Source organism: Pinus tabuliformis, chromosome 1_2 (assembly GCF_031772625.1).
Source record: "Pinus tabuliformis cultivar Carrire ecotype Pingquan chromosome 1_2, CPIR1, whole genome shotgun sequence".
Lineage (NCBI taxonomy): Eukaryota > Viridiplantae > Streptophyta > Pinopsida > Pinales > Pinaceae > Pinus > Pinus tabuliformis.
The window spans coordinates 236,126,650-236,151,359 of record NC_142298.1 but is presented as its reverse complement, the minus strand read 5'-3'; the positions used below and the strand labels follow the sequence as shown (position 1 = coordinate 236,151,359).

Sequence of the window (24,710 nt, the reverse complement as noted above, 5' to 3'; positions counted from 1 at the left end):
CTATGAGCACTATTAATCAGGAGATGAGATCCATCAAAGATAACATTGACCCACATCAACATAAGGTATCTATAAAATTACCTACCCATGTGGTAAATGTTACATTGGTGAAACTAGAAGATCATTTAAAACAAGAATGAAAGAACATGTTGTTGATAGTAGAAATGAGTGTGTTCGCTTTTCTTCCCTTGCCAAACACTCCTTCAAAACCAAGCACCATATAAACCTTGATAACTCTCAAATCATTGTTAGGGAAAACCATTATTTGAGAATACGCCTCAGGGAGGTCTTGGAGATTATAAAAAACCCTAATAATTTAAACAAAGATAATGGCCTAGAACTCAACAATAGTTGGATTCCCATCATTAACCAATTTAAGAATTCTTAACTTATTCTTCTTCCCACTCTCCTTCCCCTAAATATTCTTATTCCCTTTTTATTCCGCTTTGTCTCGTTTTCTATAAAATTCTGATTAAATAATAATTACGATATTATTTAATAATAATAATAATGTCACTTACCTAGAATATTTTTATTTTACTTGTATAAAAGTATTATCGTTATTCTTGTATAATAATAATTTTTTTTCTAAACAACATTCTCATTATATTATGTAATGATTTTATTACTTAAAAATAGAAAATAAAAGATAATGAATTAGTATTATTATGATATAATAACAATAACATAATATTGATAACATTATTATTGAATATTATAACAATAAATAATAATATTATTATATTATTATATTAACATTGTTATATCTATTATATTAGTAAGAATTTAATAATAAAATAGATATAATAATAATTTAAATAATATTTTACTTTAGTAATTTAATGTAATAATAGATTACATTAATAATTTAATAGATCAAAATAATAGATTATATTGATAATTTAAATAATTATTTTTTTTAATTTTAATCTTTAGTTTTTTAAAGGGTGGCATTCTCTTATTAAAAAATAATGTTTAATATTTTATAACTGACATTCTTTTATCTTTCTTCTTTTTGTTTTTCATATTTATATTGTTCTCTCGACATTATTTCTCCTGTGCTTTTATGTCTTGGTGATGGATCCACTTATGAACCAGAAACGTAGACACTTCTACAAATTTACTGTGGTTAATCCAAAATTTCAAACAAAGTCATGTGTTCCTAAAGGTGAGCTATTAAAGCTTATTAGAGATGCTCGTACCTCCAAGGTTGTAGGGAAATTTGGTGTACGGAAGAAAATTTCCAAATTGCAGAGATATGTGTATTGGACCAAGATGTAAGAATAGGTAGCTAGTTCCATAAGAGGATGATTTTTTTGTTGTACTAACATGCCTATTAACAGTATATCGGGTCTATACCATCCCTTATGTGTACCCACTCGTCCTTAGGAAAGCATTTCCATGGACTTTGTGGGAATTTTACCAACAACCAGGAAGGGAAATGACTACCTATTGATGGTAGTTGATAGGTTCAACAAGATGTGTGTTCGGATGCCCTATAAAATACCATAAATGAACCATAAGAATAGATGTTATTTGGACAAGTCTGGGTGCACTTTTGGATTCCAAGGAGCATAATTTTATATAGGGACACAAGATTTCTTAGTGAATTTTGGATTACCTTCTAGGAGAATATGGAAATGAAGTTAAAGATTTTTGCCACATTCCATCCACAGGCACATGAATAGACAGAAGTAGTCAACAAGACTTTGGTGTAGCCTTTGAGGGGTTACAATTAGAAGCATCCAAAGTTCTAGGATAAAAATATGGTTTATTTACAACAATATTATAATAGATTAGTTCACACTTTTATTAGTAAGTCGCAATTTGAAACTGGTTTTGGATATTTTCCACCTTCAGCTTCAGATATAGCATATGGAAAATAAGGAGGAGTGAGGGAGGATATTATAGGGGATGCCTTGAGGGAAGAATAATTTCTACAAAAGACCTAGAAGATCCATCTATAGGTATAAGACACACTACATAAGTCACAATAAAGATATAATGTCAGGCATGATCAACACATAAAAAGGAATTCCTTCAAGTTGGGAGATAGAGTATGGCTATCGTTGAACAACGACAGGCAATAGGGTCCCTGTAATAAAATCAAAGATCTGTAATATTGTCCCTTTGAGATAATGGAAAAGGTGGGATACAATGCTTATACACTCATTATACCCCCATACATGCACACTTACTCAATGGTGAATGTAAAAAATTTGAAACTTTGTCAACCTTCTACGCTAGATTAGTAAGAGGAACAAGTCCTACCTTCTGTAAAGGATTTGGCACCAAAAGCATATGCAAAGTTGAAAGGGTATAAAGTTTTGCATAAGAGGTCCATAATTACAATATAGAGGCAACATGAACTTTGGAAAATTGGGTTTTCAAAGGATATCTTCCATGCAAGGCTAAATGGTACAACTAAGGGAAGGTGGAGGAAAATTTTCATCACCTCATTTATTAAACTCTTTTGGGGACCAAAAGCCTCCCAAAATGGGGGGGTGTGATCTTGATGCAAGATCATAAGCCATATTCTACAAATCAATTTCTAGGAAGTCAAATTATTTTTACCAATGGGGATTAATTCTCTAAATCTAGGATTTATATTTCTATTGATAGTATTTGGTTGTAGTTTCCTAAATCTTTTATTGAATAAAGAAGTTTGATCCATTTTGAATCATATAGATAATTATTTGTGAGGTGGATATGGATATATGGGGTTTTTCTATATTTGAATAGAAAATCTTATTTCCATGGATCCAAATAGGTACATCATTATTTTTATATATATTTGCAAATATTTATGGAAAGAACATTGGAAAAAAATGCAGATGGGGAGAATGAATGCATTGATCAATAAAAATTTAGATTTCATTGTTTTCCAGTTAAATATTATGTTGTCCATAGAATATTTCCATCTTAAAGAAATTTAAAAATATTTTGGGTTACCTAAGGATACAACATATCAAATTTTGGATTTATGAATTGATTTTAACTAGATACAATCTCTGCATGTAGTAAAGGATGGAAGAATTCATTTACTAGTAAGTTCTCACAATTTGTTTTACATTGTGGTGGATTAATTTTCCAATGGTGATCTCTTGACTTACAAAACCATTTGAAAATCTATTACAAACCTTGAATTTGTAAAATGATAATCCCAACAAAACAATTCCAAATCTATTTTGCATCATTGGATATTTCAAATGAATGATGTAGATATGTTTGAACATTCCAATCCCATCCAAAACACACAAATAAACCTCAAGCATTTACATGAAGAGATCAATGGTGATTGAAAATTACTTTTTCAATTGCTAATAAACAATAATAAGTTTATTTTGAAAGTTAATTGTACCTTTTGGTTAAAATTTGTGGTGTTCGCTTATGCATGCTTTCAACCTTAGTGAAATTAAGCCAATATTTGGAGAGTCTGCCAAATTATAACAAAATTTTACACCACTATTTTATGTGGAGAATAATATATCTATTGTATGCACCATTTATGGTATCAAAGAAAGAAAGAAAATAATGTGTTTAGATATAGAAGTGATCATTTGTGTTAATTCATGGCCTATAGACATGGAAAAGGAGATCAAGGTGGTCAAAGAGGAAGGTCGACAATAAATATAGGACTACAAGAAGAAATGAGAAGACTACAAACTAGGCTAGAGGCCACTGAAACTAGCAGACAAAGAGATCCTAAATCTGGAGATGTGATTGATTTAGAGGAGTCTCCAAAAGAAGTAGAAGTAGCAGAAGAATTAATTAAACTTAGAATGTTAAGAGTAGTCCTTGGATCTACTTCAAGGCCCAAGAATGAGGTGTCAAATTATAGTGGTAATCTGAATCCGGAAGACCTTGTGGATTGGATCAATGACATGAAAGTAAAGTTTGTTGTCACCAATTTGAAGGTAGATGCAACCTTATCATGGGATGGTTTGCAACTTGAATGAAAAAGAAAGAAGAAGAAAAATATCAAGAGTTGGGACAAAATGATTACAAAACCCAGAGGTAAGTTTTTTCCTAAACATTAACAACTTATTTGTTTAGACAAATGTAGAATCGTAGGAAAATATTAATGTTTGTACAAGAATACATAGAATATTTTTATAAGGTGAATATAAGGGCAGGTTATGTAGAAGAAATTGTATAAAATATAGCTAAGTATATAAATGTCCTTAGGTTGGACATTCACCATGAAATAAGAATGTTGTCTCTTAAAACTGTAGAAGGAGAAAACCCAATTTCCTTGAATGTTGAGGATAATCTCATGAGGAAATAATCTAGCATAGGAAAAAGTTTTGTCGGAGGAAAAGGACAACATTCCGATAGAGGAAGATCTACAACACAAAGAGATGGTGCTAGTAGTTCAAGTCAACAATAATAATCAATGGGTGACTCTAAAGGTAGAAGAGGATCTTCTAGAGGAAGAAATAGAGGTTGAGGAAGAGAGTTTAGATGTTCCAAGTGTGGAAATATGGGACATGGATAATTTTAGTACCCAGAGAATGAAGGTAAAATTCAAAGAAATGTTATTGTTTCACAAGCAGAAGAAGGAGAGGTGAAGGCACAAGAAGCAGAAAATGTACCTAAGACAAAGGAGTCCCTATTGTTGAAGAAGGTGCTATTGAAGCCTAGAAAGGAAGAAACTGAGCTAACTTAGAGGAATGCTTTATTTAGGTTTTTTTGTAAAGTCAAAGGGAAGTGTTGCAAGGTGGTTATTAATGACAGTAATATAGATAATTAAGTCTCCACAGAAATGGTGGAAAAATTGAATTTGAATAAATTCAAACACCTGACACCCTATAAGGTGTCTTGGCTTCAAAAAGGTCATCAATTGTTAGTGAATGAGCAATGTGAAGTGGAGTTGTAGGTGGGTAGCTACAAAGACAAAATTTTGTGTGATGTCATGCCAATGGATGTGTGCCACATTCTATTGGGTAGGCCATGGTAGTTTGATAGAAATGCTGTGCATGATGGAAAGAGGAATACTTACAAGTTTAAGAAAGATGGGATAAATTATACACTAGTACAACTACAGAAGGATGGTAAACTACAAAATAATGACCAAAAGGCATTGTTGTTAAGTGGAAAGGATATTTTGTAGTAGGTTGAGGAAAATGAGGTAATTTTTTCTTTAGTTCACAAACCTAGAGCAAAAATTAGAACTACTACAATTATATATTTACCTATTGAAATCCAAGAATTGTTGAATGAGTATAGTGATATTATTATGGATGACTTTCCTAATGAATTTCCACTTGTTAGAAGCATAATGCATCGTATTGATTTGATCCTTGGGGCAAGTTTACCAAAACAGGTTGTGTACAAAATGATTCCTCAAGAAAATGAATAAATGAAGAAGCAAGTTCAAGATTTGTTAGATAAGGGATTGATTAGAGAGAGTCTAAAGTCCATGAATCGTGCAAACATTGCTAAGTCCAAAAAAATATGGTGGATGGAGAATGTGCAAAGACTCAAGATATATTAATAAAATCAAAATGGAGTACATGTTTCATTTACCTTGAATAAATGATTTATTAGACTCTTTAAGTTGTGGTAAATATTTCTCCAAGAGAGATCTAAAAAGTGGATACAATTAGATCAAGATTAGAGAAGGAGATGAGTGGAAGAAAACATTTAAAACTAATGATAGCTTGTATGATTGGTTGTTTATGCCATTTGGTCTGTCTAAATGATCTAAATTTGGAATATTATATTTCTATGCTAAGATCCTCATCAGAATATAAAAATGTGCTTAAGACTTGTACTCCAAAATAGCAAGTAAAAACATGAGTTTTTATGTGTGTTTTCTTAAGCAAGTCCCATGAAAAATTTAAACATGAAATAAAAACACTGAATGAAAGCATACATCAATCAGTAATACACCAACCATTGTTAAAGGATTTCACCCCTCTTGGGTTACATCTCCTTGGATCAGCGCTAAAGGCATGACCCCTTCTCATTATGCTCAATGTCTAGAAAGGAAGAGTACATAAACTGCTGAAATGGAATGGTTAGTTTATCCTTCAAAGAAATAAGTTCTGCAAGAGTTCTCACTCCATACACATGTTAACCTATACTCAAACATCTAAACCTTCAGCAAACATAGGCATTATTTCAAAGAGCATAAACAATACCACAATCCAGTTGAAGTACATAAACAAGTCTCTTCTCCAAAACACATATAGAGAAAAGAGGAAATAGAGCTACAACACTAATGTAATGGCTGTTGCAGAAAGCACATGGAGGATGGAAGACCCCTACAAGGTCATCTCCATCTTCAAACTCCTCCATAAACTGAATCAACACTCTGGTTGTCCATGGCATCCATAGGCTTCAATTTTCCAAAAATCCTATCCATAAGTGCTCCTTTGATCCTGAGACCTACTCCAATGAGACCATAATGTCCAAAAATGGTTATATAGCCTCCTTTTTCACCCAATTTGGTCAAACATTGGAGACGTTATGACCTATCCTAGTTTCTCCACTACTCTCTCTACAATTTGCACCAAATCCGACATCATCCTACAAATTCGCCCCTTTTTCCGCTAGCAGAGTAACAAATTCCCAAGATTTTGGGCAGTTTTGTAGGACCGTTAATTTAGCCGCCAAGGCCTTAGAACAAAAAATTGGGTCATATGGGGGCCATGTGCCCAGGGGCTAGCCCTGACGCTAGCCCCCTCCCTCCAGTAGTTAACGTAACTCTTTGTAGGCGGTTAGGAGGAGTGCTCACATGCGGTGGTCTGACGGTCACCGTGGCAGTTACAAAAACTATTACGGTCTGCAGATAGGTGTTCACATGGGGGGCAGTTAAGTCCACCCACCCCCAAACCCTAGCAGTCAGTAAAATTTAATACAAATCTGTATGAATTATATGTTAAGTCATACTGCTTGGGTGCATTGGTGAGACCTTTCGTTTGTTGTGTGGGAGGTAGTAGGGTCAAGCCTGGCCTCCCTCTTATCTACCATATAGAATTTTATAACACCATTAGGAGGAAACCTGACGGCTTCCTTCTTAGCCACATGTCACCTCTTGATTGGCCCGAACCCAAACACTTGGAATAATAGGTCTTCTCTAGCTCAATGGAATATTTTGGGAATATTATGAGAATATTCCTTTTTCCACCTAGGCTGTACAAATTCCCAGCCAACATCCCAGTCAACCACCTGCAAAACTTTTACCTATTTGACAAAGTGAGAAGATCGTGTTTCTGGGAGCATATGGTGTCTATTTCACGTGAAACAAGTTGTGTCGGATTCAAGATGACAAGCACTAAACGGTCATTTATGTTCCAGACCATTCTAAAAAATTTATTTTTGAGAAAATTTTGAGCTCTTGATCACTCTTCCCCACTGAAAAATTTTTGGCCTCCAAAATTTTACTTTCAATTGTTCAACATTTGAAGGTACAATTCCTTCCTTTTTCCAAACTCGGTCCAATCGATGTTTGTAGTGCCATGACTTGTACTTGTCTTAGCTCTTTCTCAAGCTGAACTTGAAATATAACTTAACCAAAGAATTCAAGTATGATGTTCTTCTTGGCTTGTCCATGTCACTATGGTCATCCACAGTAACATCCTTCCCAAGAAGAATTCCAAGGCTCTCATCTGCAAAATCCTTATCGAGGATAAGATCCTAAAATACATTGAAAAATGAACCAAAACAAGCTTCACATAGTGAATACTTGTATAACTTGAGTGCTTAACACATTTGTAACATATTGAATGTGTTGCAACTACTCATACAACAGTTTTAAAATGCTTTCTTAAACTACAAATAGAAATGCATTTTACAAAATGGAATAACTTGACTCCCAAATTTTCCATTCAAATTGACTATCAACAAGCCAAACTAGCATAATAATGCTCAAAGAAAACATTGTTGCATATAAGTGATTTATTTATGAACATCACTTTTACAAGTTACCCAACTATGGGGATATGCAACTAGTGAAAAACAAAGATTTACAAACTTCAGCTGGACAAATAGTCCACCCATTTCTTACCAAACCAGGTAAATGAACCCTCTATTTGAACTTTTTCTTCTTCTGAAGATGCTTCAGGGATGGTCACATCTTGCACCACTTTTTCTTTTGTCTCTTCCTCTTCTAGTGCTGGCATATTTTGCTTTCCCTTACCAGGATGAAGTTGTGGAAACAATTTCCAAATTTCTCGACCTGATGCCCATTGATATTGCATTGAGTGCAAAATTTCTTTTGATCTTCCCTTGGTTTACATGCCTTTAACCTTGGATGAGATTTTCTCTTTTCGGTCTCAATTCCATTAGACATAAACATATTCTTGATGATTGCTTTTCTTTTATAGCACTTATCTACACAATGGTTAGATGAAAGGAAAAAGGTGCATGGAAACAAATTCCTCAACATGTTATTCAAATCAACATGTTGTTTTCCATTATGAAAAGCATTTGAAGTAACAGGATGATTATACCTCTTTTTGTTGTCCTTTAGCTTACACTTCTTGCGTGAGGAACTTGCATGGCAAGAAGAAATTAACTTTGTTTCTTCTTCAACTTTCATCTCTCTTTGGAGATTTTTTTCACTTCAAGTCCTCCTTATTCTTGAGGAACCAAGTAGGTACCAATTCTAGATGCAAATCCCAACATCTTTCCTCCTCATGTCCTCTCTTATGGCAAAAGGAACATAATACCCATGAGTTGTCACTAGAAGACCATTCTTCTTTTGGAACACAACCCAAGCCTTCATATTTAGGCCTCTCCTTTGTTTCAATATGATTTTTAATGCCTTTATGTTTCATTCGAAGGCCTCCTCCCCTGTAACCCATCTTGGTCAAGAGCTTGGATTGAATGCCTTACTATTTTTTTCAAAGGCTGCAAATGAATTTACATCAACACTTTCATGTAAAGAAGAAGCATGTAAATGCTTACCATTTGACTCATCTTTTGATTGACATACAAATATGTTTTCAAACTACCTTTTGAATATGAATGTGTCCTCTTGGAATCTTTGGCTCTCTTCTTTTAGCTCCTTGAATTTGGGTGTTGATAGAACCTCATCCTCCACATCATGTGGATAAAAGGTACAAATTTTTCCATCTTCCTTCTTTGAGGGACTTTCTACACTAGAATATTGCATAAGAGTTGTAGAAAAACATGCATATTGTGGAGAATATGGCGGTCTATCACCATTATTATTACTCTCTTCCCTTGGAGAACATTATCCTCTTGGAGGTCTAGAGCTTTCACCTTGCAATTTGGTATTCCTCTCTTTATAGAGGATTTTCACCATTTCTGCCATATCTACGAAAAACTTTCTAGAATCCTTCACATCCTCTGACATTCTTGTAGTCTCTCCTCCTTTGGAAATTCTTTTCTTGAACCTTCTCGTGCAACTTGAGGTAGAACGGGTGGTAGAGATTGTAACAATCTTGATCTCCTTTCCAAAACCTTCTCCGCACTTGAGCTTCAAAACACATTCACTTGCTAAAATAGTCAATTCCTCCTTGCACAAAGAAAACCAGTGCTTTGATGCCAACTTGATCTAATTTAGGAATATTATATTTCTATGCTAAGATCCTCATCAGAATATAAAAATGTTCTTGAGGTTTGTACTCCAAAATAGCACGTAAAAACATGAGTTTCTATGTGCGTTTTCTTAAGCTAGTATCATGAAAAACTTTAAACATGAAATCAAAACACTGAATGGAAGCATGTATCAATTAGTAATACACCAACCATTGTTAAAGGATTTCACCCCTCTTGGGCTTGTTGCAAATGCAACAAGATGATGGAGCTTAGTGAAAAGAAGTCTCCTTCACTAAGTGGGCCCGCAGGCTATTTTTAGTGCAAAGTCTATTTTTAGACTATGTCTATTTTTAGACATATGGATCATGGTCTATGAGTTGCAGGATGCTATTTGTGGACGATTGGTCATGTTGGTAAAAATATATGGACTTCTAATTTTAGACATATGGGCGGAGTCTATTTTTAGAATGCAGGTTAAAAATAGAACAGTCGAATATTATTAGCTCTTAATAATATTTGGACTATAAACATTATCTTATCCTCTTGGAGCACCTTAGTTTGAGCTACGGATGTGGAACATGCAGCTGTCAGAAGGAAATACGCTTTTCTTATGGGTTAGTTGAGCTATTGCACGATGGACTTCATTTAGAACTCAAGTGATTGAGTTTGGTGGAGTTGATTGAGGAGTTGATGGAGTTGTGTTCAGTTTGACTTGGTTGAACAAGCTGTATTTAGTCTAACTGCAGAATACACTAGTGATGAGTGATGTGAATTAATTATTAATTAATTCACAAATTATTAACTCATAAAGCAACTAAAGAATACATCAGTTAACTCAGTGCATGGACAATTCAGGGGAGACAGGTGTTAGAGGTTGAGATTGCTATCAGTTGTGACTATAGTTGTGCATGAGATTTTGCACATGCATGGATTGAGTATTTCCAATGAGGATTGCATGGTTCAGCCAAGAAAAAAGATGAGTTTTCTTCAGCCATTCATCATTATTCTCATGCAGGATTTTGCAGTGGAGGCAGGCAGAGCAGTGGAGGAGATTTGAACCTGTGATTGATTCAGATCTGAACTAGTTTTGTGTGTAACAGGTGGAGATAGTACTGAGTACTTGTGAGGAGTATTGTACTATGTATTGTTACATGTTCTCAATAATTATAATATATAGATAGTGTGGGGTTTTCAGCTGTATGCTTTCCCCGGGTTACATACTGTGTTAATGTGTGCATGCGATTGATGTTTCATTGTTTTTAATGCTGCTAAATTGATGATCAATGTAGAGGAGGTTATGTATTATGCATGTATTCCACAATAGTGTATAATTGGGATAATCTCTTTGAATAAGTGTCATATTATTCAAAATTTCTACATGGTATCGGAGCAGAGTTGATCATCAGATCTATTATTCAGAAAGTGTTTACATTTTATTTCTTCAGGCAGAGTCTGTAATCGGGCCAGGTAGCCTCTGGATTCATCCTTCCTTAGGAAGGTGAGATATCCAATAAAAGCCCATATATTCAATCTCTGTATGAGAAATAATTTGTTCTCACGAATTTTAGATCAGAAGCGGTTGAGTTTTGAGCTGGTGGAATTCGAATTTGCAGCAGTGTTTTCTTGGTGTCAACGTTGCAATGTCTTTCAACGGATTGCAATTGGAGTATGCTCTTGAGGGCAGCTCGAATTATATTGCATGGAAAGACAATATAGAGGTGGTGTTAGATGATAATGGCCTGAAGGAGTTCGTATAGGCTGAGGTCCCAAAGCCTACTGATACTGCGCAAGTTGAGGCTTGGCAAAAGAAGACAACAAAGTGTCGAAGAATTCTGTTGGAGGGTATGAAGGATCACATTGTGTCCAGCTTGCATGGAAAGGATTCTTCATAATTTATGTGGAAAGCGTTGACAGATTTATTCCAAAGCAAGAGTGACCAGAGGAATTTGGCGCTCAAGGATAAACTCAGAAACATTAAGTGTGAGAATGGATATAGTATGCCTAGGCATCTCACAAAGTTCACCCAATGCCGGGATGAGTTGGGAAGTGTGAGGGTGACTGTCGATGATGAGGACTTGGTGAGCTTGGCTCTCCTTGGTCTTTCGAAGAGTTTGCATTCCTATCAGGACTCTATCAATGGTCGGGAGAAATTGCCAAGATGGGAGAGACTTTGGTTAGATCTTGTGCAAGAGGAGATCAGACAGAGCACCAGAGACAGTTCTTCATCCATGCATGATGAGGAGAACTGTGCCTTAGCGAGTAAGGTGAAGAAGGGGAAAGTGAAGGGTTCTCTTTCCGAATCCAGTTCTTCCAATGATGGGAATAAGGTTGACAAATAGAAAGTGAGATGCTTTCATTGTCATGAGGTGGGCCATTATGCTGCAAATTGTGCATGGAGGAAATCCAAGAAGGGATCCAGGGAAGGATCTAAAGGTGATGCACTTGCTTCACAGTTTGAGTTGGATTTCACGCTCTCCACATGCATGGTTTCATCCATGGTGGGAAGTGGTTGGTTTCTTGACAGTGGAGCTTCTTTCCACATGACCGGTGACAAGAGTTTGTTCAATACTTTGGAGGAGAATGATCTCCAGATACTCATAGCAATGGGTAATGATGAGAAGTATAGTGTCTCAGGTGTAGGCACGGTTATTTTTCAGAGGGAGCATGGAGCTCGCCTTACCTTGACCGATGTCAAGTATGTACCAGGACTGAAGAGAAACTTGGTGTCAATCACGATGCTGGAAGACAGAGGCTATGATGTAGTCTTCAGTAAGGGAAAGTTTTTCCTTAGACACATCATCACTAGATAAGTGAAGCAGATTGGTTCACGGGTCAAGAACTTGTATGCTCTTGAGGTTCAAGATGCATGCAAAGCCTTGAGCAGTGAGGCAACTGATGGAGACTTGGTGGTTAAGAGGGAGCGTATATTACCTCTCAACATGCAGAGCCAGAAGAAGTCTCAGACGATTGTGGAGGAGCCACGATTGGTGCAACAGCTTCAGGAGGTTGTGGAGCAGCCACAACAATGGAAGTTGAGAGGAGATCGAGTAGAGACATCTACTCATGCAGAGACCTCCAGTAGGGGGAAACTTCGAGCCAGGTGGGCTGAGGGATCACATGCAGCCATACCACCAGGTAGAAGGTGGGGAGATATAGAGTGATTGTCCAAGGAGTAGGGGCAGGATCCTTGAGGTACCCAACCTCTTGGATGAGACCTTGCTACGGGAGCCCCAATGTGGAGTAGCAAGAACTGGCTAATTGGGTAGAGATAGATGCAGATGAAGTGGTAGAGAGAGTGACAGTGTAGGGAATCCCAAGACAATGCATAGTTAGCAAGCTGCAGCAATGCGAGAGGAACAAGTGTTTTGCACAGTGCTAGGTGGCACAGAGAAGTGTACAATGGTGCGAGATGCATGGAGATTTTGCAGTAGCGCAGATGTCAGAGAGGGAGCACTTGTCAGCAGCAGGTAGAGCTTCAGCATCAGAGTATGTTCCTAGCCCAACAGAGTGGTCAGTTGGGAGTGTTTTTGTTCCAAGTGTTGTTGGAGCAAGTGGACCGAGAAAATGTGTTGCATGTAGAACATTCTGAGGCAGGATAGGGGTTTCAGATAATCCATATATTGTTGAGATGGAGTGTTGAAAATGCAACAAAATGATAGAGCTTAGTGAAAAGAAGTCACCTTCACTAAGTGGGCCCGCAGGCTATTTTTGGCGCAAAGTCTATTTTTAGACTATGTCTATTTTTAGACATATGGATCATGGTCTATGAGTTGCAGGATGCTATTTGTGGATGATTGGTCATGTTGGTAAAAATAGATGGACTTCTATTTTTAGACATATGGGCGGAGTCTATTTTTAGACTGCCAGGCTAAAAATAGAACAATCAAATATTATTAGCTCTTAATAATATTTGGACTATAAACATTATCTTATCCTCTTGGAGCAGTTCAGTTCAAGCTACGGATGTGGCACATGCAGCTGTCAGAAGGAAATATGCTTTTCTTATGGGTCAATTGAGCTATTGCATGATGGAATTCAATTATAACTCAAGTGATTGAGTTTGGTGGAGTTGATTGAGGAGTTGATGGAGTTGTGTTTAGCTTGACTTGGTTGAACTAGTTGTATTTAGTCTAACTGCAGAATACACTAGTGATGAGTGATGTGAATTAATTATTAATTAATTCACTAATTATTAACTCATAAAGCAACTAAAGAATACATCAGTTAACTCAGTGCATGGACAGTTCAGTGGAGACAGGTGTTAGAGGTTGAGATTGCTATCAGTTGTGACTATAGTTGTGCATGAGATTTTGCACATGCATGGATTGAGTATTGCCAATGAGGATTGCATGGTTCAGCCAAGAAAAAAGACGAGTTTTCTTCAGCCATTCATCATTATTCTCATGCAGGATTGCGCATTGGAGGCAGGCAAAGCAGTGGAGGAGATTTGAACTTGTGATTGATTCAGATCTGAGCTAGTTTTGTGTGTAACAGGTGGAGATAGTACTGAGTACTTGTGAGGAGTATTGTACTATGTATTGTTACATGTTCTCAATCATTATAATATACAGATAGTGTGGGGTTTTTAGCTATATGCTTTCCTCAGGTTACATTTTGTGTTAATGTGTGCATGCGATTGATGTCTCATTGTTTTTAATGCTGCTAAATTGATGATCAACGTAGAGGAGGTTATGTATTATGCATGTATTCCGAAATAGTGTATAATTGGGATAATCTCTGTGAATAAGTGTCATATTAGTCAAAATTTCTACAGGGCTACATCTCCTTGGATCATCTCTAAAGGCATGACCCCTTCTCATTATGCTCAATGTCTAGAAAGGAAGAGTACATAAAATTCTGAAATGGAATGACTAGTTTCTCCTTCAAAGAAACAAATTATGCAAGATTTCTCACTCCATACATATGTTAACCTATAGTCAAACATGCAAACCTTTAGCAAACATAGGCATCTTACACCAAGACCCCATACTCCAATTTCAAACAACATAAATAGTACCACAATCCACTTGAAGTTCATAAAAAAGTATCTTCTCCAAAACACATATAGAGAAAAGAGGAAATAGGGCTACATCACTAATATAATGGCTATTGCATAAAGCACATGAAGCCTACTAGAAGACCCCTGCAAGGTCATCTCCATCTTCAAACTCATCCATAAACTGAATCAACACTCTGGTTGTCCATGGCACCAATAGGCTTCAATTTTCCAAAAATCCTATCCAGAAGTGCTCCTTTAATCCTTAGACCTACTCCAATGAGTCCAGAATGTCAAAAAATGGCTATCTAACCTATTTATTCACCCAATTTGGTCAAAAAATGGAGAAATTATGACCTCTCCTAGTTTCTACACTATTCACTCTACAATTTGCACCAAATCTGACATCATCCTAAAAATTTGCCCATTTTTCCGCTAATAGAGTAACAAATTCCTAGGATTTCGGGCAGATTTGTAGGACCGTTAATTTAGCCGTTAAGGCCTGAGAAAAAAAAATGGGTCATATGGGGGCCATGCGCCCAGGGGCTAGCCCCGACATTGACCCCCTCCCTCCAGCAATTAATGTAACTCTTTGCAGACGGTTAGCAGGAGCGCTCACATGCAGTGGTCTGGTAGTCACGATGGCAATTACAACAACTATTATAGTCGAGCCTGACCTCCTTTCTGTCTGCCATACAAAATTTTATAATGCCATTAGGAGGACACATGGTAGCGTCCAGCTTAGCCATGTGTCACCTCCTAATTAGCCTGAACCCAAACATTTGGACAAATAGGTCTTCACCAGCTCAACTAAATATTCCGAGAATATTTTGGGAATACTCTGAGAATATTCCTTTTGCCACCTAGGCTGTATGGATGCCCAGACAGCATTTCAGTCAGTCACCTGCAAAATTTTTACCTGTTTGACAAAGTGAACAAATCGCGTTTCTGGGAGCATACGGTGTTTATTTCGCGTGAAACAAGTTGTGTCGAATTTGGGATGACGAGCACTACGCAGTCATTCAAGTTCCACACCATTATAATAACCTTGATTTTTGGGAAAATTTTGAGCTCCTGATGACTAATGCACCTAGCATATTTATGAGATTAATGAATGAGGTGTAAAAGGAATCAGGAGGAAAGTTTGTGATTGTGTATCTAGATGATATTTTGGGGCATAGGTTAGTCTAGAGAGGAGAATTTGAGGAATTTGGGGAATGTATTGAAAAAATTGCAGCAATAAAAATTATAAATTAAAACTTGTTTATTTAGGTATTGTTATATCTGGAGACAGTTTAAAAATTAATTCTAAGAAGATAAGGGAAATCGTAGAGTGGCCTTCTCCTAGGAATATATTTGAAGTTATAAGTTTCCATGGTCTTTCTAGTTTCTATAGAAAATTCATTAGGAATTGTTGTAGCATTTTCTTGACCAGAGGAAAACTACAAAAATAATTAAAATTGGCTAATTTTTTTCTAGCTATTACTCGGGCATATACAATTTTTTCAAGGAAAATGGGTCTTGTATAGGTTCTTGAACTTTTTTTTGTAATAAAAGTTTTTAATTTTAAATAAATTAAAAATTTATAGAAATATGATAAATATTTTTATAAAATTTATTCTTTTAAAATTTAAAACTTTTTGTAAAAATTATTTCTCCAAGTTCAACAAAGGCCGAATGACCAACAAGCATCACAAGTTACTATATAGTGCTAATTACAACATGTCAAACCACAGGAATAACCCACAAGGGCAAATTTTTCCTTGCACTATGTGTTGATTTAATATGAAGTACTGACATATATAAACACATGGAAGTTCAAATGCATAACAAATGTGCGATATATATATCCCATGCAAAAAAATATATATGAACACGCGGTTCATGTTAAAGGTAAATATTAAAGTGCCAAGTGTGAGACTTAATGGTTGTGTGTCAAATAAGCCTTAAACGAACCAAATGGAATGTACAATTGCAACCATATATTCAACCAAATTCCAAGGATACATGCAATGTTTAATTGATGAAATTTCAAATGGAAGTTGGTGCTGCGTTTTTTTTGAAACTAGAGTAGAGTACCACTAAGCTAAACAACAATACCTGAGTCGAACAATAGTACCTTAGCCGAGCAATGTTAGTGATGAGCCTCATCATTGGGTAATTATATGGGCCTTAATTCACCTCCTAGCTTAGTCAAACCAACTATTCTCATAACTTATTGCATACTTTTGATTATATTTTGTTTATGAGATGAGTTAGAGTTAAATATTTTGCTTTGTGGTCTAATGTGCATTTAATGCAGGATTAAAGGATAAAAGCAAGGAATTTTGGCAAAGACCATGGTAAAAACTTGAATGGGACAAGGGAGAGGGATTATAGGAGGTAAATCCTCCTCATTTACTACCCCTCCATTTGAATATTCCTCCATGAGCTCGGAGTGCAAACAGGCAAATCATGAGGACTAGAAGGCAACCGAGCAAGTGAAAGACAAAGCACTAGTTTATCTCTAGTTTGGGATTCGAGCCTCCCTAATTTTAAGGAACTTGTTGGAGACTTCAGATGTATAAGTAGAGAGGCTTAGGAACTCAGTAGGATTCAAATTTTTGATGGTAAAACTCTACTCTATTTCTGAGTTGCAAGACTTGTGATAGTTTTGATGTAATCCATTGTTTTGGTAATAAGAATGAGTTTTATTTTGAGCCAACACTGAGTTAACTCAGAGGGCTAAAGCTCTTGGGTTAGGGCCCAAACCTAGCAACCAAGGCTCTTCTTTATTGTACAGGTATTCTAGTATATATTCATAGTTTAATTGTTCATTTGATTAGTAGATGCATTTCCATTACAACAATGTAGATTAGATTGGTTGTGTTATAGTTTGCTTCCATTTGTGACTTCTTTCAAGTAGCAGGTTAGCAAGGAGAAAAATGATCACGATAAGGTTATCAGCATATGTCTCGGCCTCACTTCCTCCCTCTGGGACCATGACTTGAGGAAGGGACCCTTTAGCAGCCCCAAAAACACATATTTCTAGTTCTTGCATGAGATCCAGAGTTTGTCATCTTTGATTCAGTATTTGGTTCATGTTGCAAGGCAGATTTCATTGTCATCCTTTTCCATATCCATTTCTGCAATAAGATCTCACTCATGCTTTCATTCCATTCAACAACTTTCTTCATGCATAATATAGGCAATTGATTCATGCTTTTCTAGTTTATGAAAATGTATCTTGTTGCATAGTTCTTGGAAAACACACATGTTTTAAAAAAAGCAGGTACTTCAGGAGGAGACCCAGACTTCAACACCAGCAACCACCTTCCACTTCATGCACCTTAGCCATCTCTTGTTCCACCATCACCCTCACTAGTTTTTTATCATTTTTCATTGAAATTCCCCTAGTTACATTGAGTGAACCTAGCCATCTCTTATCTTGGATATTGACTCCTGAGTGCTCCTAGACCTTCTAACACCCCACTCCAATCATCATACACCTTTTCCAACATTCCCAACACCTCACAATTAGCTCTTGGTTGTATCCTGTAGGTTTCCTGTAATTCCTACATGATCATCTGTAGGTTTCTAGTACATCCTATAGGTTTTCCTGAAACGGCCTGTTTTGAGGCCGAATTGGTGGGGAACCTCTAGGAAGTCACAAAATGACTCCTAGGACCCTTCCACACCATCCAACCACTCCATAAACCTTTTAGCCATCCTCAATCACCTTCCATCCACCTGTCACATCCACAAGAACAATTAATTTTCATACTTGATTTTCCCTAAAAACCCTAAAATGGTGAAAACATATTTAGTTTAGTTTTGTTTCTTACACATCAGTATGGTTTGATGGTCTTTACTTCTCCAGCTTAGATAGTAGCATTTTTTTAGTGTTGATTTAACAATTATGCTTAGCTTAGTTGTTTAAATGGTTAATTAGGATATGGTGTGATTTAGCATTACATATTGTTTTCTTCATTACTGCAGTAGAGTAGCTCTCTTAGAGTAGATTTACACTTCTTCCATCAAAGAATCAAGCTTCTTCTGAATTTATTTAAGTCTGCCTTGGAACCCCTGGGGTCTCTTGCTGGATGAACAGTGACAACAAGCAGGACCTTCACTTTTACTTCTGCATATAGCATTGTCACCTCCAAGTTTGTACAAACCTCGGGTTGATAAGTAAAGCTAGTAGCCCAGGAGTTGCAGCACCCTTGTTGCAATACTGGCACTCATCACTTTTTGGCATCGTTGCTGGGGAGGTGTCAGAGTAGAATGTGATTACTGCTTTCTTTTCTTCTATTTCTTGTCTTCAATATTCTGATGTTAGTTTATTTCTACAAAAGTAATCTAGTTTCTTTCTTTCTTTTATTTTTCATTATCTGCTTTCCTTTCCAGTTTGCAAGTAGGATTTCAATTCAGCGAGTAGCTTTTTCATTCTGTCAGTGATTTTCATTCAATCAGTAATTTCATTTCTACAAAGTTCTTTCCAGTTTAAGAAAAAAATACAAAACCAACCCAAAAACATTTCCTTTCATGCCTAGTAGGAATAGGGACAACTTACGGAAATTTTTGCCAAATACCCCCACTGCATCCAACAACCAAACTTATCTCTTCTTCAGTGGCTATGAATTGGAGGAACCTTTAGGTGTGCAACCTGATATATTTGAAGAACCTATAGGGGAAGAAGAAGAAGAGGAACCCATTCCTATTGAACCAATGGCCGAAAACCAAAATGACAGAGGGAATAGAGAGAGAGTTGAGGGTTCCTTCCCCATCATGGAAACCAACGGGGACACTAAGATGAAAAATATAAGTCCCTCTGCCCTACCTCATTTCCATGCCCTGACCACAGAGGACCCTGACACTTTCCTATTTGAGTTTTTTGTTATATGCCAAACCTATGACTATATAGATGATGAGTAAAAGTTAAAACTATTTCCATCTACCCTCAAGGATGCAACATTGTGTTGGTTCATGGGCTTGCCTGGAGATAACATCACAACTTGGGCTTAGATATAGCAGGCCTTTAACAACAAATATCAAGACTACTGTAGGTCAAAGGATACTAAATAAGAAATTTTCAGGATGACCATAGGCCAGGATGAATCCTTAGAAGACTACGAAGAAAGATTTCAACTTAGTGACAAAAGGGCCAGGTGCACACTTGACCCTGAGTCACTAAAGCTAGTCTTGCTCAGGGGAGTAAGAGAAGACCTTCTGGATACCTTACACTTATTAGTAGGAGGAGATATCTACCAATTATCCTATGAGGATATCAAGACTATATTTAGAAACCATTCTAGGGCAGCCAGGAAAAAGTGTAGGGGTAGTCAATGAATGGCCAATACATCATCTTCCAACTCATCCATTAAGGGTGAAATTGGAAATATGCTGGAAGATTTCAAAAGTGAGATGTTGCAAACCCTTTCCTTGCAAATGGACACCATGAACATTAATGGAAGCAAGATGAAGCAGAGAGAGCCTTGGCCATATTTTTGTCCTAGATGCACCAGGAGGCATCCTAGGAATGAATGTCCATTGAACTGTATTGAAATTTTCTTAGTCTGTGAAGAAAACCATTCCATAGACAAGTTCCCTTATTTACCCAGACTCAAAGTTGTATATCAAGGAGCTGAAGGGATCACTGAGCAGCTTTGCTACATTAACCAAAGGAGACCTCCTAGGCCTAGACCATACCAGCAGGGCATGCAAGAGTCATCCCATGCATATTACAACCCCAACCAAAACATAGGTATACCTTCTTGGGGACCCCCTGCTCATCCTTCCTGGTCTACACCCCCTCATTTGTCCTATGCATCTCAGTATCATTCCCAGCCAGCCAGCCAGCCAACCATTTCAACCTTACGCTTCGCCACAACCTCAGTGGAATACACCACTCCAGGTGTGGAGGCCCCAATAAAAAAATGCTCCAGCGCTATTGCCTCCACCACCTGCCCAACCATAACTCCTACACTATCCTCCACCCAAGCAACCCTAGATGCATGCCCAGCCAAATCTAAACCCAAACAATAGGCAGGCTCAGCAATTATACATTGGAGAGACATCATATCTAGCTTATGTTGTGGAAATCCAAGAGACTAACTTGGGATCTGGGGGAGTTCTCCCAGATAACAAACCTCCCCCTCTACCTAGGGAGGTTTAGGAAGAAAGAGAGGAAATAAAACTTAAAGTAAATCCACCCTTTCCTGAGAGATTAGCGCAACCACTCCAGCCTAGCCTAGAAGAAACTGAACTCCTGGTAGAATTGAAAAATCTATGTGTAAATATACCCCATCTCTAGGAAATAAAAGATGTTCCCATTTCCAATAAGTTGATTAATGCAATGCTCCTGCCACTTTCCAGAGAGCAGTCTTGAGTATTTTTGTTGAATTAGTCCATGATTCGGTGGAAATTTATATGGATGATTTTACACCTTATGGTTGTGATTTTCAAGAATCCCTAACTAACCTAGGCAAAGTACTGCACAAATGCATTGTAATGGACCTGTCTCTTAGCCCTGAAAAATGTGAATTCTTAATGACTGGAGGGACCATACTAGGTCATTTAATATCTCAGCAAGGACTGTAGGTGGACATAAAACAAATAGCCATCATCCAAAGGGTCCCACCTCCTCAAAAGAAGAGAGATGTTGGAAGTTTCTTAGGGATAGCTGGATACTATCGAAGGTTCATAAAGGAATTCAGCAAATTGGCATCTCCTTTATTTCGGTTGTTGGCCAAAGATTCTGGGTTTATATGGTCAAGAAGTTGTCAAGAGGCCTTAGACATTCTAAAGGGTAAGTTAACCACTGCACCAATTCTCTGAGGCCCAAACTGGGCCCTTCACTTTCATATTCATGTTGATGCCTCACACAAAGCCAGAGGAGCAGCCCTAGGTTAGGTAGAGGAAAAACTTCCTTATGCCATCTATTTTATCAGTAAGAACTTGTCAAAGGCTGAGCTAAATTATATAGTGACCGAAAAGGAACTCCTAGCTATTATGCATTCATTAAAAAAAATTAGGCATTACATTACAGGCTATCAAACATTTGTGCATATTGACCATGCTACAATCAAATATTTAATGAAAAAACTAGATGTGAATGCTCGAATTATAATATGGTTGCTTTTATACAGCAGTTTGATCTAACCATTGTTGATAAGCTTGGGAAGGAAAATGTTGTTGCGGACTTTTTATCTAGGGTAAATGTGTCTATAGGTGAAGAAGGAATGGTGGATGACCTATTACCAGATGAGCACTTGTTTGCTATTTCAGTTCCCTCTCCATGGTTTGCTGATATAGCAAACTATTTGGTATCAATACAATTCCCACCAAACTTGCTGTCCAAAGAAAAGATCAAGATAGTCAGGAAAAGCGCCCCATTCACTTGGATTGGGGGAAATCTTTTCAAACTTGACCTAGATCAAATCTTGAGAAGGTGTGTAAGGGAAGAGGAAGTTTTTGACATCCTTTTGACTTGTCATGATGGGCCTTGTGGAGGAAACTTTGCGGTAAATAGGACAACAATAAAAGTGTTACAAGCAGGGTATTATTGGCCCACTCTTCATCAAGATGTGAAAAAGTACACTAGTCAATGTGATCAGTGCCAGAGAATGGGAAAGCCTACTCCAATAGGTGAAATGCCCCTACAGCCTCAAGTGACTTTCGAGCCATTTGACGAGTGGGGCATGGACTTCATTGGGCCTATCAACCCTCCTTCAAAGAAAAAATAGTACATTATTGTGTGCAGTGATTATTTGACTAAGTGGGCTGAAACCAAGGAAATTAAGGCAACAACAGAAGAGAAGGTGGTTGAGTTCCTAAAGGAGAACGTATTCTACAAATTTGGGTACCCTAGAGAGCTAGTCATAGACCAAGGCAACCAGTTTACCTCCAACATGATTGAAGAACTACTCAGTCATCACAAAATCAAGCACAGGACCTCCACTCCCTATCATCCACAAGCTAACGGGTAAGTGGAGGTGACCAACAGGTCACTGGATGGCATCTTAACCAAGGTAGTGAGAAGTAGTAGGAAGGATTGGGAAGAAACACTATTTGAGGCCACCTGGGCCTATAATACCACATGGAAGACCACCATTGGATTTAAACCCTATGAGCTGGTCTATGGGAAAAATGCCTCATTGTCCATTGAGTTTGAATATAACACATTAAGGATGGCAGCCCAACTATATTTAGATCTCAGTCATGCACAGAAAGAGAGATTGTTCCAATAGAATGGCTTGGATGAATTCAGAATTCAGGCCCTCCTACATGCAGAGATATTTCAACTTCAGAGGAAGATCTGACATGATAAACATATTAAGGAGAAGCAATTTCAGGTGGGCAATTGGGCATTATTATATGATTCTAGGCATAAAGACTTCAAGGGCAAGCTAAGGACAAGATGGCTCGGACCCTATGTTGTGGAAAGATGCCATGATAAGGGTTCAGTGAAAATTAGAACTATAGATGAAGAATCCATTCCGTTGTTTGTTAATGGGCACCGATTGAAAATGTACAAGATACCTTTATCAAAACAAGAGTTCATTGACAATATCAGTAAAATAGTGATGATGGTGGAGCAAGTTCCAACTCTTCCCTCATCAAGTCACTAAAAAGGGGAAAAAAAGAATAAGGACTTAGGTGAAAACCTCCATGAGGCGCCTGAGTCCCATCTTTGGGTTGAAAACCTCGTGAGGTGGCCCAATAATGAAAAAAGAAAAATAATAAGAATAAGAATATCCGTGGGTGAAAATCTTCCTTAAGGCACCCAAGGCAAACAGCTAGGGTGAAAACCTCTTTGAGGCAGCCTAGTTGTTTTTCAAAAATAAAAAAAATAAAGAGAGAAAAATATATAATTGTTATTTGCAGGTGGGCAAGAAAGACAATCAAGGAGCAAAAATAGGATCCAAAGGGAACCCTGCCTCACACATATTCATCTCCTCCACTCCTTACCATGCATCACTCCATCATTTCTATCATTTTTCCACCCCATTTCTTTGATTTATGCGAAGACTGTGTTTTCTATAGGATCCCCTGAAAACCTACATGATGATCCTATAGGAATTACAGTGGCCCAAAAACCCTATAGGAAGAAATACAAGGGAACATGATAGGTTTTTTAGGTCCCTAAAATTCACCCTATGCATGATCTAACACCTCACCTCGTCCACCATCATCATCCCTGCCCTCAACATTCAAAACAAAAAAAAAAGATCAGTTTCAACAGTTTCTGCCAGTCATAGAAAAAAGCAAAAAAAAAGGAAAATAGAGAGGAGTAAGAGCATTACCTAAGTGTCCTTTGTTCTACACACACTCCTACTACTTCCTTCCATTCATTACACCATCCTCACAGCCCCAGCCAACAACATGATTAAAGAATTATGAGGGAGAAGTAGCTACAGGACACCCTGTAGCAGCGTATCCCACAGAATGCCAATCACCAGCAACAGGCCTTCACTAGGATGATCCAAGAGCTCCATAGTAGTAGTAGCATCATATATTCAGCCACAGATACCTGCATAATCCAAGAAACCATTAGCAGACAGCAAGAGGAGGAAGAAGAATGGCATGCAGCAAATAAACAACACAATACCTCTGATCTTTGACAACTGCAGCATGGCATCGAAACCACAAATAAGTATCCTGCTCGCTCACTCATATGCATCATGCAGTAAAAAATTGTAAAGGTTACGGGATAGTTGGTTTATAAGTGAAAAGGTGGCCAGTTAACTTGGCCACTTTCGTTCAGTCAGCACATGCAGAACCAGGTGTCCTCTCACATGTTGCTACAGTCAACTCAAAGATAGAGAAGGAGTAGGACAAAAAGAAGTTAAACTATGGATCTACGAGGTGGGAGTTGATTACAAGGAGTGGGAAATGATGAGGTGGTATTGGGGACCAATGGTTTGAAAATGGAAATGTACCTCTGCTGCCAGCATGCCACCTCACCCCGAAACACCATAAAGGGAAATAAAACATTGTTCCCATGCATTCATACATTTCATCTCCTCGAAACTCCCTCACTCAAGTCACTCTAATAACCCAGGCCACCCACCGAAAGCAAAGATCCATTGTTCTGCAGAGGAATTTCTACAGGAGCATGCATAGAAATTCCTACATGATACAGTCTATATGATACACAGAGATAGTATACAGGATAGGCAAAGAAGGATTCAAGAGGGGATATCACAGGAATTGTCCATTG

The 24,710-nt window shown here is 37.4% G+C and overlaps 1 pseudogene; it reads left to right on the top strand.

Annotated features, from left to right (window-relative positions):
- The first annotated feature begins 4,361 nt into the window (after positions 1-4,361).
- The window catches only part of LOC149205255 (putative MYST-like histone acetyltransferase 1 pseudogene), a 35,014-nt pseudogene continuing 14,665 nt past the window's right edge, over positions 4,362-24,710 (top strand).